Source organism: Orcinus orca, chromosome 18 (genome assembly GCF_937001465.1).
Source record: "Orcinus orca chromosome 18, mOrcOrc1.1, whole genome shotgun sequence".
Lineage (NCBI taxonomy): Eukaryota > Metazoa > Chordata > Mammalia > Artiodactyla > Delphinidae > Orcinus > Orcinus orca.
Window position 1 is genome coordinate 652,860 of NC_064576.1, and position 6,000 is coordinate 658,859.

Sequence of the window (6,000 nt, forward strand, 5' to 3'; positions counted from 1 at the left end):
GAAAACATCGTCTTCAATCCCAAAGGGCCCCTCGTGCCGCTCTGTGCTTCTCCCCCATCCCTAGCCCCAGGCAGCCGCGGATCTGGTCGCTACAGGTTAGTTTTTCATGTTACAGAATTTCACACAGATGGAACGGCATGGTATATACTTCTTTGTATCTGGATTCATCCATGCCGTGTGAACCGCTAGTTCATGCCTTTGCATTGCTGATAGCAGCTTGTTCCAGTGTGGCTCTGCCACACCTGTTTACCCATTCACCTGTTGAAGGACTTTTGGTTACTTCCAGTATTTTGGTGGTTACAAATAAAGCTGCTATAAATACTCAACACCAAATCGTGGTGTGGACAGATGCTTTCATTTCTCTTGGGTAGATAGCTAGGAGTGGGATGTCTGGGTCATATGGAAGGTGCATGTTTAGCTTTAAAAGGAAACTGTCAAACGCTTTTCCAAAGTGGTTGTACCATTGTAAGTTCCCCCCAACAGTAGCTCCACATCCTGGCCAATACTTGGTATCATTAGTCTTTTACATTTAAAAAATGACGGTAGCTGTCTAATGGTGTCTCATTGTGATTGTAATTTGCATTTTCTTGATGACTGTCGAGGTCGAAGATCTTTTCCTGTGCCTAATAATTCATGTATCTTCTTCGGGTAAGTGTTCGAACTTTGTCCTATTTTTAAAAATAGGTGACTAGTTTTCTTGTTATTGAATTCTAAGTGTTTTTATATATTTTGGATACAGATACTCTGATGTATTGTAAATATTTTTCACCATTATGTGGCTTGCCTTTCTATTTCTTAATAGTACCTTTTAAAAAGCCAACTTTAAATTTAATGAAAATCCCGTTTATTGGTATTTTTTATGCTTCATACTTTTTCTATCCTAAGAAATCTTTGCATATCCCAACACCATAAAGATTTTTCTCCTGTGGTTTTTTTCTTTTTTTCTAGAAAGTATATGGTTTTAGCTTCTACAACTAGGCCTATGATCAAATTAAATTTAAATTTTGCAGATGGTGTGAGATAAGAGTCAATGTTCATTCCTCCCCCTGCCCCAATACGGATAGCTATTTGATGAAAAGACTTTTCTTAACCTATTAAATTACCTTGACATCTTTGTCAAAAATAAGTTGGCCCCAAATAAGTGGATATATTGTGATGCTCCCTGTTCCATTCAGTTGATGTACATGTCCATCATTTCACCAATACCATAATGTATTCATTACTGTAGCCTTATAGTAAGTCTTGAAAGTCTTGAAAGCTAAAGTTCTCCAACTGTTCTTGTAAAGACTGCTTTGGCTTTTTGGATTTCCATAGGCATTTTAGACTCAGCGGATCATTTTTCTATAAAGTAAAAAGCCTGCTGGAATTTTGGTGGGCATTGGAGAAAACCAACCTCTTAACAATATTGGGTCTTGGGACTTCCCTGGGGGTCCAGTGGTAAAGAATCCAATGCAGGGGATGCGGGTTCGATCCCTGGTCAGGGAACTAAGATCCCCCATACTGCAGGGCAACTAAGCCCGTGTGCCACAACTACTGAGCTCAGCTACCTCAACGAGAAAGCCCGTGTGCTCTGGAGCCCGCACACCTCAACTAGAGAGAGAAAAACCCACACGCCACAACTAGGGAGAAGCCCGCATGCCGCGATAAAAGATTCCTCGTGCCTCAATGAAGATCCCGCGTGCCGCAACTAAGACCCGATGCAGCCCCCCAAAATAAAATAAATTTAAAACAAACAAAAATAGACAAAAAACAACCCCCATATTGGGTCTTCCAATGACATGCTGTTGTTCTCCATTTATTTTGGAGTTCTTTAAATTTTTTTCAGCAATGCTTGATAGTTTTGTGTGTTCATCTTTTTGTATAGTTTGTAGTTTATCCCCAGGTATTTCACACATTTCTGGATACTATTTCAAATGGAATTATACTTTAAAATTTTATTTTCCAATTGTTTGTTGCTAGAATGTAGAAATACATTCGATCTTTGTTTAGTGACCTTGCATCTTCTGACCATGCTAAACTGGCTTATTCTAGTAGCATTTTTTGTAGATGTTTTCATATGTTCTACCTATATGATAACGTCATGTGTAAATAAAGACTATTTTAGGGCTTCCCTGGTGGCGCAGCGGTTGAGAGTCCGGCTGCCGATGCAGGGGACACGGGTTCGCGCCCCGGTCTGGGAAAATCCCACATGCCGCAGAGCGGCTGGGCCCGTGAGCCATGGCCGCTGAGCCTGCGCGTCCGGAGCCTGTGCTCCGCAACGGGAGAGGCCACAGCAGTGAGAGGCCCGCGTACTGCAAACAAAAAAAATAAATAAAATAAAAAATAAAGACTATTTTACTTCTTCACTCTTATCTATACGCCTTTCACTTCTTGTTTTATTGCAGTGGCTAAGATCTTCAACACAATACTGAATAAAGGTTGCCTTGTCCCAGCCTTAGGGGGAAAGCTTTCAGTCTGTTACTCTTAAGCATAATGTTAGCTTAAATCTTATGTATATGTCCTTTCTCATGTTACGGAAGTTCCCTTCTATTCCCAGTTTTCTGAGAGTTGTTTTTAAAATCTACGAGTGTTGGGACTCCCCTGGTGGTCCAGTGGTTAAGACTCCATGCTCCCAATGCAGGGCCTGGGTTCAATCCCTGGTCAGGAAACTAGATCCTGCATGCTGCTACTAAAGATCCCACACGTGGCAATGAAGATCCCTCGTGCCGCAAATAAGACCTGGAGCAGCCAAATAAATAAGTATTAAAAAAAAATAAAATCAACCAGTGTTGAATTTCATCAAAATCTTCTTAATCTATTGAGATGATTACGTTTTTCTTTTCTTTCTTTTCTTTTTTAGATTTTCAAATGATAAACCAACCTTGCATTCTTGAGGAAAACTTCACTTGGTTTTGGTATATTATTGATTCTATATATTGGTGTATTCAAATTGCTAATATTTGGTTAAGGGACATTGGTCGGTGTTGTGATATTTTTGTCTTATCTTTTAATCGGGGTAATGCTGGACTCATAATTTTAGTTGTGAACTATTCCCTCCTGTTTCTGAAAGACCGTGTAAGGTTTTTATTTTGTTTCCTCTTGTGTCCATTTTGATAATTTGGAAATTTTGTGGAATTTGACCATGTGATCTAAGTTATAGAATTTATTGGCATAAACTGATTCATAATATTCTCTGTAGGATCTGTTGTCATGTCCTTTCATTCCTAATATGGATAATTTTTGTTTCATTTTTTTTTTTTTTTTTTTGTGGTACGCAGGCCTCTCACTGTTGTGGCCTCTCCCGCTGCGGAGCACAGGCTCCGGACGCGCAGGCTCAGCGGCCATGGCTCACGGGCCCAGCCGCTCCGCAGCATGTGGGATCTTCCCGGACCGGGGCACGAACCTGCGTCCCCTGCGTCGGCAGGCGGACTCTCAACCACTGCGCCACCAGGGAAGCCCCGGTTATTTATTTAAAAGTGTGTTATTTATGTTATCGATTTATATTAGAATTATTGGATTATTTATTTAGAAGTGTATTGCTTAATCTCCATTTAGTCATTTACCAATTATCTTTGTTACATTTCTACTTTAATTTCATTGTGATCTAGGCCACATTCTGTATAGTTTCAGCCCTTTAAAGTGCAGTGAGACTTGTTTTATGACACATCACATGCTTACCTTGGTTAGAGTCCCCACGAACTGGGAAGAGCGTTGTTGAGTGTACTATTCTGTAATTATCCACGAGGTCAGGTCGGTTGATAATGTTTCACGTCCTTCCTGTTTTTCTGTCTACTTATCAGCTACTGAGAGCGCTGAAATCTCCGACTGCAATCATGGATTTGTCTGCTGCTTCTAATTGCTCTTTTCAGCCATCAGTTTTTGCTTCATTTATTTGGAAGCTCTGTTATAGAGGTCTGTACATTTAGGGTTGGCTCTGATGAGTACCTCTTTTATCTTTATGAAATGCCCTCTACCTCTGCAAATACTCCCTGTCGTGAAGTCCACTAGATGCTAATATAGCCACACAGCTTTCTGTGTGTAATTTCCTATGATTAGTTTTCATGCTAAAGCTTTTTTCATCTTTTACTTTAGACCCGTCTGTGTCTTTATGTGTAAAACGACTTTCTTGTAGATGACGTATACCTACCTGGGTCTTAATTTTCTATCCAGTCTGAAAGTCTTTGCCTTTTAGTTGGAGTGTTTCGATCATTTTATTTCTGTTCTTTATTCCCGTTCCCCCACGTTCCTGCCCCCCTTTTCCTGCTCCGCAACGGTTTAACCCCTTTGGGCAGGTTTAAGATTTATACCGAATCAGAACAGGCCCCCGTTTGTCACATGTGCTGGCCTGTGGCACTGTCTTAAGTACCCTTGTATTAACTCAGAACAATCCCACAGCTAAGGAGCATCATTATCTTCTTTTAAAAGATAAGAAAACCAAGGTTTAGAGAGTGTAATTTTCTTAAGGGCACCCAGATGGCGACAGAGCCAGGCTCTGACCCCTGGGCCACCTGACCGTGAAGCTCCAGCCCTAACCCTTTCTGTCTGCCAGCCCAGGGGCCTCCAAGGTGTGAGAAGCTGACAGCATGTCTGCTCTAAGATGCAGCGCCATCTCCGTTTACAGAGCAGTCGACCTTGATTCTTAGGGACCCGTAAAAACCTTCTCAGCTTTTTATGTCGCTGCTTCACGTTTATCTACATCTGCACCTCCCATTCTATGCTGTCCTCCTGTCTTTGTAAGAACACACAGGTGCACACACAGACACACAAATCACACGCACCCCAGCAACCAAGAGAATGTGGGGCATCCTGTGCTGGGGACCGGGGGGCAGAGAACCCCCAACCCCTGATCCTCGAGGGGATCTGAGAAGCCAAAGCTCGCGGCTGGTGTGAGAGGACTAAGGATGGTTTTCACGTAACGTTGTTGGAAAGTAATAGAGAACACCTCACAGCGACTCTGTGGGGCTCACAAAGGAGGAAGTGGTTACTGTCTGGCTCTTTACAGGAAAGGTTTACAGCCCTGCCCTAGACGTGCGGAAAGAGAAAAGAACTTCAAAAATTTGAATTAGTGCCCTCAGAACTTCAAGAACATACTGTAGCCATAAAAACAAAACAAAGCAACAGTCTCCTATTAAAATTGGGGGTAACCAGGAAACAGGAAGTGACAGACTGATCTAGAGGCCACTGCGCTGGGGAAGAACTGACCAGAAACAGAAATGGAAAGTTTACGGCGGGGCAGGGAGGGGAGGGGGCTGTGGGTTTCCATTCAAGATCGTCTGGCCTATTTTCGTCACAAAATTCCTCTTAAAGAAAGTGAGAGCTGGAGGATCAGAGCGGAAGATGCCCTGTGGAAGTGAGTGGAGAAAGGACAGAGGGAGTCACTAGTCTTCTGAAGAGGGAGTTTCACTGGGTCCTGTCAGGACAAATGAAAATGGGCCCCATGTCACAATATTGTGAAATACGAAAACCTGGGACTAGATTTCAAACATTCTGTGGAAAAAAACCAAACAAACCAGGTTAGTTACACAACGGCAGCCAACTTCAGAGCTGGAAATCAGAGGCTGGGGAGCGAGTCCTTCCGAGTTCTGGGCCAGGACGTGAACCTAGAACTTCATTTATTTATTTATTTGGCTGTGTCGGGTCTTAGTTGTGGCATGCGGGATCTTTCACCGCGGCGCGCCAGCTCGGTAGTTGCGGCGCGAGGGCTTCGTTGCCCCGCGTGGCTTGCGGGATCTTAGTTCCCCGACCAGGGATCGAACCCGCGTCCCCTGCATCGGAAGGCGGATTCTTTACCACTGGACCGCCAGCGAAGTCCCGAACCTAGAACTTCATATGCAGCCAAACTACTAACACGAAGGCAAAGTAAGTCAGACAAGCAAGGATTCAGAACGTTCTCCTCCTGTGCCTTTCTGCCGAGGAAGTCATGTGAGGATCACTTTAGTAAAAACGCATCAGGAAAATAAGTGAAATGAAGGCTGGGGGCTGGGGAGCAGGGGACGCCAGCCACGCCGCCGGTCGGAAGGC